Below are 11839 nucleotides of genomic sequence, written 5' to 3' on the forward strand. Positions count from 1 at the left end.
TGTCTATCATTTTGTTTTGTTCACTATTGAGAGCTATGAGACTAGAAATGACTTTCTGTTACCCATTACGATAGGTTTTGATGTTATTTTTGATGGTTTGATTACAATTTTGGGATTTAGATGCTCTACCGGTATGGGGGTTCAATATGTGTTGTGATTTTGTTTAGAGAAATTGTATTGGTGGAAGGATCCGGTTGGTATAATGTGTATACTACTTGTGATTCAGAGCTGAGGATGGGATCCTCTCGTTTTCTTGTGAATTGATATGTTTGAATCGAGCTGCGGGCCGCAATGGAGTTATATCAGCATGAGATCCTTGTGATTAATTCATGTGGTTTAATTCTCCCTTGTGAAATTGAATTAGTAGTATTGTACTAATAAGGAGTGGTGCTTGTCGGGCTTGTTTGATAAGTTTCTCATGTGGTTCTCTTTGCCTAATTAATTATATTCGCGTTGTGCTTATTGGGTTTTAGCTTACGAGGTGTGTGCTCAGGTGGCGTTAAATATGACTGGATGAATCATGTGAATAGTTACGAGGTTTTCATGTTTCTCACATCGTTGTCAGTATTGTGAAGGTTTAAAACAAGGCTTAAACTGAGGTGAGGTTAATTGTCGGTGTTGTAGTTGATTATGGGCAGCTATTGTGGCCAGAGTTATTGTTATGGGCATATTTGTGATGTATTACGTTGTGTGTTTGTATCTTGTGGGTGTAGGCATAAGTTGTTGCGGCTGGTTGAAGCTGATATTGTATGTTGATATAGGAATCAGGTTTTTTGTAAATGATCGAATGGTGAGAAATTTGGTTTTAAGGCTTATTGGTATTGGTGAAAGGAATAAATTTCAGTTGAGATGGTGTTGTCAGGCTTATGTCGTTGGGGTAACATGGGGTCACCCGTGGGTGTATGTATGGTAAGTCCACTCAGTGATTTGAAGACTTTGGAATGGTTCTTGACATGTTTGAGGATGAATGTTTGTTTAAGAGGGGGATGATATAACGACCCGGCCGGTCATTTTGAGAATTAGCATCTTGTTTGGTGGCTTAAGGTCTTGAGTAAATTCGTAATATGTGTTATAACTTGCGTGTGTGGTCGAGTTTCGTTTTTGGATGATTCGGGGTCAATTTGGAAAAAGAATTCTTATTTTAAAAGTTTAAGAGGTAAAATTTGACCGGAGTTTTGACTTTTGTGTAGACGACTCTGAAATGGCATTTTGATGATTCCAATAGCTCTGTATGGTAATTTTGGACTTAGGTGTGCGTCCGAATTTGGATTTGGAGGTCCGTAGAGTAAATTGAAGCATTTCGGCGAAAATTGAAAAGTTGAAGTTTTGAAAGGTTGAGAGGTTTGATCGGGAGTTGACTTTGTTGATATTGAGCTCGGATTGTGATTCCGAGAGTTGGATTAGCTCTGTTATGTCATCTGAGACTTTCATGCATAATTTGTTGTCATTCCGGGTTGATTTGATATATTTGAAAACGAGTTTTGGAAGTTGGAAGATTTGGAAATTTATAAGTTCGATTCGAGGTACGATTCGTAATTGCGACATTGTTTGATGTGATTTGAGGCCTCGACTAAGTTTGTATCGTGTTTTAGGACGTATTGGTATATTTGGTTGAGGTCCCGGGGAACTCGGGTGGATTTCGGATGATTAATGGATCGGAATTTGGACTTAAGGAAATGCTAAGGAGTTCTGGAGTAGTGCCATCACACCTGCGATGGATTTGGTCGCAGGTACGATACCGCATAGGCGGAGCAGTTATCGCTGAAGCGCAATAGGAAGGGCTGGATAGTGGTCATAGGTGTGAAGTATTTTCCACACTTGTGTTATCGCGGATGCGAAAATGAAGGCGCAGAAGCGGAAACTGGCAGCTGTGTGTGTGCTCGCAGAAGCAAGAATTCTTGCGCACCTGCACCATCGCAGGTACGGTGCCCGGGAACACATAAGCAAAGGCAGCGCTGGAGCAGAATGTTTGTTCACAAAAGCAAGCTCGCAGACGTGTGTTATTGTCCGCAAATGCGGAAGACCTGGGTAGAATCATATAAGTCGAGGGTTGGGCCATTTTCTTCATATTTTGAGTTATAGGCTTCGGATTTGGGCGTTCTTTGAGGGGTTCTTCACGTGTTCGATTGGGGTAAGTGTTCTTTATAAAACATTTATTGTATTTCACGATTCCATCTTAATTTTTATCATTTAGTTAGTGGATTGAGTTGGGGAAAATGAGGACTTTTAGAATAACTTTCAAAAAGTTAAAATGATGATTTGAAGGACGAATTAACGTCAGAAATTTATAATTTTTGTATGGTTGAACTCATATCGGAATGGGTGTTCGGATTTTATAAATTTTATCGGATTTCGAGGTGCGGGCATGGGGGTTGACTTTTTAGTTTTAATTAAAGATCAAAGCTTTATTATCCGGAAGTGTTTCCTATGAGTTTTATTTATGATTTGAAGTTATTTTGGCTAGATTTGAACCTTCCGGAGGTTGTTTCACTCGAGAAGGTCATTTTAGAGTATCAGTTTAGCTTCTTTGAGGTAAGTATCTTGTCTAACTTTGCGTGGGAGAACTACCCCTCAGTATTTGAGTCATCTGTGCTAATTGTGTCATGTGAAGGCCGTGTACGCGAGGTGACGAGTACGTGCTCGGGCTTATTTGTGGAAATTTGACCGTTTAGGGCTCTTAGGTTCTTATGTTCATTAGATATGAAGTTGTTTTGTCATGTTAAATCCCCCATTTACTAAATTCACCCTTATGTATCTTATTTGGAATTAATTTCTTCATGTTCTACCCTTATTGCCGATTAAACTCTTATGTGCCTTAACTGAAGTTGTTGCCTCTTTTATTGTCAGACTATCCTTTACGTAATTGCTTAACCTTAATTGAAGTTATTATTATCTCTTCTGTAATTGCTTAACCTTAATTGAAGTTATTAGTATCGCTTCCGTAATTTACGTAACCTTAATTGAAATTATTATTATCTCTTCCATAATTGTTTAGCCTTAATTAAAGTTTGTTATCCCGTTCATTGTTGATGTATTCTTATTTGGGGTCATTGATTCATGCTATCTCTATTGCGTCAAATTGTATTTTTTGTGGAATCATTGTTACATAATATCTCTCCCTAGTTGAGCTATTCTTGTTGAAACCATTATTCCATGTTGTGTCTTTCTTTGTGAGCACGTTCTTCCGTTTCTTTATGTTCCGAAGTTCTTGTGATGATTTACTTGCATTATTCTCGTGTTAATGTTGTTGTGTTGCTGTTGTACATTGTGGTTGAGCTGCGGGCTCTTTATTTTGAAATTTTGTTATTGTTTTGTTTCTCTGGCACATTGTGATTTTGAGCACTTGAGGTACAATTTGTGATACGTTGTGATATTGATACGCATGCGGTGGTATAAGGTTTGGGTGTTGAAACTCATGCGGTGAGATAAGGTGGGCTTGATACGCGTTGCTTGTAGGGGAACTACTAGAAGTCATGCGATGTGATAGGGTGGGCTAAAATGCGGGATGCTATTTCGGAAAAAATGATTTTCAAAACTAAATGTAAAGGCTCCCGCTGTGATATAAGGAAAGATTGTGATTGATTTGGTGATTTGAGACTATAAGGAGGTACCTCGGTAGTGACTCTTTTTAACATTTCCCCATTCTTTTGTACTTATCTTTGATCATTGTTCCCTTAGCATACTATTAATTGTCTTTCTCTATGTTGTACTATTTTCTTAGTTATGTGTAGTTAATATTGTTATTCCATTCGTTGTTTCAATTTTATTACTGTCTTTGTTACACTGTACATTTTGTGGTGATCGTTTCTTATGTTCCATTCATTGTCTTGACTCTTACTGGTTAAGTTGAATTGTGGTAGAACACTTACACAAGCATACACATAAATAAATCACCCCTATCGGTCTAAGAAGATGAATCCTGATGTTTTGACCATTTACATGTACTCTGGTGTACTTGCCTTATGTTTGAGAGTTATCTTGTTGGAACTTGAGTTATCCGTGTAGTCATGAGTCATTATTATTGTTGGCACGTGAGTGGTCCGTGCGGATATTAGATATTGTCACTCCCTTGGCACGTGAGTCGTCCGTGCTGTTATGAATTGTAATATGGGCACAAGATGCCAAGTGATTAGGGTTCACGAATTGGGACACGCGATTTGTGATTTTGAGGTTTGGTACCTCGTGGAAATTCTTGGATAAGCCTGGTGTGAAAACGGTTGTTCCTATTAAGTTGTCACTTGTTTTCCTTTATTTGGTTTCACCGGATTTGAACATTGTTCAGCTTACTCTATAGTGTTATTACATGTTGTGTCTCGTTGCTAACTGTTGCTTTTAGTTCCTATTACAAATATTGTATTATTATTGTCATCATGCCTAGCTTTATATTGCTTTGTTCCCTGTTAGTTCTACATTTATACTTGTTTAGGTTGATTAGTCCAGTGGGTGTCTTGACTATTCCTCGTCACTACTCCACCAAGGTTAGTCTTGATACTTACTGGGTACCGCTGTGGTGTACTCATGTTATGCTTCTGTACATTTTTTATGCAGCTCCAGCTGCCTTGGATGTTGTTGATTATTAGCTAGCTGGCCGGTTGGAACAAAGGGTAGGGTGCCCGCATAAAGGACCATCCTTGGGAGAAGTCTTACTATCCCCATAAACCACTATTGCTTCGGCTCTTGGGCTATCAGGGAGTCTCTTTTACCCTCTTGTTATTTATAGTGTGTATTGAGGACATTGCATAATGTTAAGTACGGGGGATGAGATTCTCTGGGTGATTTTCTATGCTATCCTAGCTTAATTGTAGTGTTCTTTCTTAGTGTAGTGATTTTTATTCAAAAACAACAACAACAACAACAGTAAAATCCCACTAGTGGGGTCTGGGGAGGGTAGTGTGTACACAGATCTTACCCCTACCCCGAGTAGTAAAGAGGTTATTTTCGAAAGAACTCGACAACGAAAATGAAAAACAAAAATTGAGAAAAAAAAAATTAGAAACACTTAGAATTTTCCCGATGATGGATCTTTTGAACAATTTTCTTGAGGTATTAAAGTCTAGCAAAAAAATACAAAAAAAAATTGAAAAATAAAAAAATACAAAAACATGCATTTTATTTTCCTTTAGATAGTAATAATCCCCCGTGATTTTTCTTTGTGCCTCAGTTCTTTTCCATGGGATGTAGTTTGAACTGTGTAGTAGTTTTTTTTTTAGAATAGATTAGAAATTTAGAAAATAAAAGGAGGAAGAATGATGTAATTCTTAGGCGCCCTTGAGTTGTTTGCTAAGTAGCATTTTTTGGCTTTGGCAGGTGCAATATCTTTCCTATGTGTTTGAAGTTCATCATGATGCCTTTATAAATTGGATAGCATGTCTTGGGTCGCATATGTCTCTTTTAATTGACTATTATTTACTTTGTGCTTAATGCTTAATATCTCGTGGTTATGTGAATAATTGCATTATCTGAGAGTTGGAATGACACCGTCCTTAGTGAGTCATGTGCCATGTGTGAAGTGAGGTTTTGTGTAGTCCATGTTATTGTGATTTAGTCTAGAACTTGCCCCGGTATGTGAGATGAAGCGAACTTTTAGGTGATGCTCGGTTTGAAAAATTGATTTTAGGCCTTCTTTGATCTTTTTGAGCTTAATTGCCTATCACAAACAAACATTTATCCATAGTAAACCATTTTCGTCCTATAGAATTTTAAGTGGTACCCACATTACGAGCTTATACCCCTTTTATTCTTAATTGACATTATTTTGATCTTGTTACCTCTTAAATCACTTTAATTTTGAAATGAGCGCTAGAAGAAGTAAGGACTAAGTGTGGGGTGGCGTTCGAGTGGAACCAATGAAAGAAAGAAAGGTACACTTATTTTGTAGAATGATACACCATTAATGGAAATTGAGAGAAAAAAAAAGAGAAGAAAGAAAAAACTGAAAAAAGAAGAAGAAGAGGAACAAAAAGATAGAGATGAATAAATTATAGTCTTGTTCTTGCTAGTGGGGTTTAAATTAAAGTAGTGCTTAAAGAAAGAGGGAATGATTTTGAGGAGTGATCTTGTTTGGGAAATTGAAGTAGATTGAAGAATTTACACTTAAAGTTTATCATATGATGTGTTAAAGTTCTTAGGTGGGTGGACCACTAATCCTAAATATATCCTACCCATCCCTTAGCCCACATTACAACCATATAAAGTTCTAATTGATTTTAGATCGGGTGATCCTACATTAGTGGATATTTACATTATGGGCAAGCCTATGGTACCTTTTTCATGCATGTGACTTCTTTGTGAGAGCGAGCGATTTCTTTGATAGATGTGAGTCCTGAAACTACATTTGATCATGAGACTTGAATGTGTGGATTCAACTTACTCTCTTGTTCTTGTTATGAGAGCACATGGTTTCATGTGGGATAGGTATAGTTATTAGACTTCTCTGTGATGTTGGGTGTTCAAGCCATGAGTGCATAGTGATATTGAGTCGGTTTTTAAGGCTAGGATTGTGTTTACCCTAAAAGCAGATAACAATTGAATTTATATGTGATTTTAAGGACACGTGATTTTACTTGGCATAAATTGAGAAAATATGCAAACTGATATTGAAATTGACTGTAAAGAAAAATAAAAGCAAACCAAATGAGATATGCAGCTTGGGCCCTATAACCAAATGAAACGACAAAGGGAATATAAGCAAAGTAACAGAGTATTGAGAACCTTGAGAAAAGAATATTATATTGTGTTATTACTATTTGAGCCCCCTTTAAAAATGATCAGACCCCATTTATATATAAGGGGAGTCCTAATCTTGATACAATTCTAAATATAGTAAGGACTCTCATGATGGGCTAATTAATCAGCCTCTTCTTGATACGTGCTGTGATTTTCGCCGAGATTCTCCCCCTAATTGCGGCTGTAATGGATTTTTGTTTCTTAGATCGATCTTGATCCTGGCCGATCTTGATCTTGGCTGATCTCGATCTTGATCGGTCTCTTGGTATTCGAGCGCAATCTTGACCGACCTCGATCTTGATCGGTCTCTGGATCTCGAGCTCGACAGCATATTCTTTGTACCATGGCTCAATATTACAATGATGAACCTTGAAACATCATGTTCCAATCTTGATTAATCACACGAAGGGCACAACTCGGTTTCGACCGTATACAAATAGTCCTCTCATTTCTTGGAAAGAAGATGATTAGAAACGATATGAATTTTCGAACTTCGACTTGGTGGATGATGATATCAGCAATGAGCCCGATTGCGTCAAACGTCACGTCGGTCCGGTTACCAAGGCATTAAATGCGCGTGAGTTGATGGTCGACACTTATCAGTTTTGAACCATCATTATGAAACCAATAAATATCTCCTTTCTTCGTCATTCCAAACTTTTATTTTCGAAACTTTTCCATTCCTATCTTCATAGTTTTTCACCTTCTCCAAAGCTCCCTATTTCCAAGTTTTCAAATTTCGTTCCTTGTACTTCTTAAAGCACCAAATACTTCAATCTCCATTCTCCTTTGTTCAAAAAAACTAAATGGCAAAAACATCTGAAACTGTTCCGCAGAAAGAGGATGCTTCCTCATCTCGGCCGGCCGGCGAGAAACCAGCAGTGGAGCCACGCCTTGAGGAACTTATTCCCAGGGGGTGTGTTATTGATTTTGATTTTAAGGTCGAGAAAAACTCATCGGTTGTTGGTCGATGCGAGCCGGTATCGAGATATATATGCTCAATAGCCAAAAGTCTTCTTGATCTGGTGAAGAAAGATTGCAGTTGGAAAAAAAAGAGGTTGTGATACCGGCACCAGAGGAAGCGATAACTACCTACGTGGAATGGTATCTGAGTGTTTACACTTACCCTTTCACGCTTGGTCCCCTCGATCCGATCATCATCGATTTCTGCAAGAAATACCAGATGACCCTCGGCCAAATTCACCCTTCTTTCTGGAGGATCGTGATATTGCTCCATTTCTTCGTGAGTAAAATAGATGGGCTCCCTTTCACCCTCGACCACCTCGTAATATTATATAGCCCTCGAATCTATCGAGGTGGGTTGATAAAGTTTCAACTCCGGGCCACCAAGGCGTTCATCTCGAGTATAGATGAAGACAAAGATCGGGGCTGGATGGGCTGGTTCGTTCGGGTGAAGACCTTGGACTAATCACGGCCGAGAGTATTCCATTTCCTGAGAAATGGAATATGAAATGTAAGTATGATCCCGTTTTTAATTTCCATTCGCTGTATTTACTTCTTCATCCTTTCTCGTCAGCATTTTTCTCGATGCAGCCGTTGCTTGGATACCGGGTGCGGTTCCTACCTCGAGAACTGGGTGAGGAGCCTGGTTTCGACATCAACATACGCCAAGTGCATGTGGCGCGTTTTGTCAAAGGGACGGTGGGAGGCTCGTAGCGTTTTGTCAAATGGACGGTGGGAGGCTCGTACTCATGATAGGCCTTCTTCTTGGATTACCGATTTGCCTATCGTTCGAGCATTTTCTCAAGCATGGATTTACTTACTTTCTCCTTTTATAGGTATCGAAAAGGATGCGGCTATGAGACCCCCATCCGATGATGAAGAAGCCTTACCGCCTATGTCAAAACCGACAAAGGTGATTAAAAGAAAAAGGGTCTTGGACTCCGAGGGTCAAAACCCCAAGAAAAGAACGCCCCGTAAACCCAAGGGGAACACAATCCCACTAGCTATGGAGTTGGTCCAAAGACTAAGGGATGATGAAGAAGAAGAAGAAGAAGAAGGAGATTCTGGGCTGGTGGCCTATGCACGAGCTAGCACCGGTATTCAGAAGACTTCGGAACCGGTGGGAGTTGATACTACTCCGTCTAGGTTCAACGAGGTCAAAGAGAAGACTCCGGCCCAAGTTCCCGAACCGAGGGGAACCGAAGATACTTTACCTCGGGGTGAAGAGACCATTGAAGAGGTGGTGGATGTCGATGCAGAAACTGGGCTTGAAGCTCGTCGAGAGGGAGGCGGTGCCCCAAACACCTACTTGGGGTAATAGAGATCGGGGATTCCCCTCGTTTCCTTCATTTTTCCATTCGATGATACATGACGCTCAAGTCGTGGAGACTTGTCACGGGGAGAGGGCACACGAAGAGGAAGTTCCTTTCCGTGGTTATTTTGTCGGGGTAGAAGATGTCACCGGTCTGAGTGACTTGGAGGCTCCGAAGAAAAGCTTCGGTGAGGCAAGATTTTCTTGTCTTTTCTACGAAGCTCAACAGGCCCTGAATCGGGTAAGTTCATTTTCTCTTTGTTAATTTTCATACTTGTATTTTTCTTTCCTTGTATAATTCCTTCTTTCTATTTTTGTAGGCCTATGTGCTTCACCGTGAGGTGTTTCTCCGATCCCGAGAGGAGCTGAGCCGGTATGAAGATGAAATCCGAGGGCTTACTGAGGAGAGAGATGCCTTCAAGCTTCTCATTGAGCAAAGAGAAGGAGAAGCAGAAGGACTTTCGACCGAGCTAGAAGCAGCTCAGAAAGAACAAGTCAATTTGTCTGAGCGGGTAAAAAGAATTTTTGAAGTTAACGACACTGACTCGGGCATGATGGCTAATAGTTCGGTCCCATAGGTCCAGCAAATGCTCAATGTGATCAGGCAACTTCGTGTTGAAGTGGACGCAGTGAAAGCGGAGGCCGAGGAGTGGAAAACGAACATGGACCGCCTTGCCTCAGAAAAGGAGGCTGCCCGGGCTCAACTGGCCTAGGCTGAGACCCAACTCCGAATCTTGAAAGAGAAAGCCTTGGTGCAAGCCAAGAAAATCGAGGAGTTCCAATATCGGTTGGGCTCAGCAACTTGTGATCGAGAGAGACTGGCCACAGAACCTGCAGAGGCCAAATCAGAGGTCGAAATAGCCACGGCTAATGTTGATGCAATGGTGGCCGTCTACCGGTCCGATGCTGAAGCTTCTCACGTTCATGCAAAGGAGGTTCCCAAGGCTGCTCAAGCTCGAGCAAACTGGGTTACCGAGTATGCTAAATGCCAGTCTCAGAGGGAGACTCTAGAGGAGATCCATGCTCGTGGCTTAGATCATACGGCTGAGATCGAGAATGCTAAGGAGCTTGAAGTCGAAGCGAGAGTGTTGGCCTTTTCTGATGATGATGATACAGTGAGTATGAGCAGATCTGAAGGTGAAGGAGGCCTCAAGGGCGAAGATGCTACTCCCGGAGAGGACTATGTCCTTTAGTATTTTTTTTTGTTTCTTTTAAGACCATTTCGGTCTTTTGTAGAAAAACTTGATCGGTCCATGCTTCCCTTGTAAATGATTTTTGACACATATATATAAAACTTTCTTTCTTTCCGCCTTATAAAATTATGAAGTTATATTCCAAGATCTGAGGTTTAAACAATTTGATTGAAAGTGAATTAGTATAGCCCTTAGACTTTATGGTCGAGTGAGTGCTTGATCGAACTCAAAGTAAGGTCACCCTTAGGTTTTTTTATCTAAGTGAGGACGGTCTCTCGAACTCAAGACAAAAGACAACCCTTAGGCTTGGTAAAACGATTGTTTACGGCTTTGTCCCCTTTTCGGCTTGAAAGAGTTTCTTATCATTTCTATTTGAAAAACTTGTAATGCCTTGGCATGAAATAAGGAATTGTTCGAGAGTTCATACAATTTTGTACTCATTAGAGTTTTTGAGGCTTTGGTATTTATCGAAGCATTTTATGATTTTGTCGGGGGTAGCCTTTTTAACTGATTTATGAAAGATTCTGAAGGCCTATTTTGTTACGGAATTCGGACATCTCCGATCCATGTTAATTCGGCCATAGCCTCTTTAGTTTGGGATTTGCCTCTTAGGCTTATTTTCCTTTTTTACTTCGAGCTTACCCGAAGTGTCAGTCCCCGAGTGTGGTGGCCGTGGCCTATAAAATCGAGGGTTGCCTAAGAGGTCTTACGATCTTTGAAGTTTATATAATTTGATCTTGTTTATTTCTCGGACGGCAGTTCCCGAGCGTGGGGGTAATTATCCGATCTCTGGTTATAGTCAGCCCTTAAGCCTGTTTAAATAATATGTCTAAAGTATGGAATTGTAGAGGAAAATACTTCTCATTATAAATGATTATACATGTGTACATGTTTTGTGCCAGGGCTCGAGCAAACTATGCGGGCACAATTCTTTTGATCATTTGGCCCTTACAAATGTTTCCTATCGAGACCCTATTGTCGTGAAGTAACTTCCTCATATCAAATTTGACATTCGAGGATAATGCCCCCCAGTGTTCGATGTTGATTGTAAAGAAACCTCAGATACTGTTGAATTGTTCTAAGTTAGCACGATCAATGGTTGCCTCATTAAAAACCTCGCCGGAAAACCCATTTGGGACAAAATCGGTCTAAGGGAAAAAGAGTGCAACGCGTGCTTTCAGACCTAAAGGCTTCGTGTCGAAGAATCCCTCACTATTCCAGGTCGAACACCTGCAAGGGTTAGTTTTAAAATATAAATGAAAATGGAAAGGGACGTACCTTAGCAGTAGTATCGTTTTAGGTGCGATATGTTCCAATTGTTCGGTAGTTGTTCGCCATTTATCGTGTCGAGCTTGTAGGATCCTTTTCCGACGATTTCCAAAAATTGGTATGGTCCTTCCCAGTTCGGAGCCAGTTTCCCTTCATTCAGATTTCGGGTGTTGAGGGTGATTTTTCTTAGCACCAAGTCCTCGATGTTAAAATGTCGAAGATTGGCTCTTCGATTGTAGTATCTTTTGATCCGCTATTTTTGGGCAGCCAATTAGACGAGAGCGGCTTCGCGTCTTTAGTCCAATAATTCTAAGCTCGTATGCATTTGACTCCTCTGTTGCATATCGAAACCTGATGCTAGGTTCTCCGACCTCGA

The sequence above is a fragment of the Nicotiana tabacum genome, chromosome 15 (genome assembly GCF_000715075.1).
Source record: "Nicotiana tabacum cultivar K326 chromosome 15, ASM71507v2, whole genome shotgun sequence".
In the NCBI taxonomy this organism is placed as follows: domain Eukaryota; kingdom Viridiplantae; phylum Streptophyta; class Magnoliopsida; order Solanales; family Solanaceae; genus Nicotiana; species Nicotiana tabacum.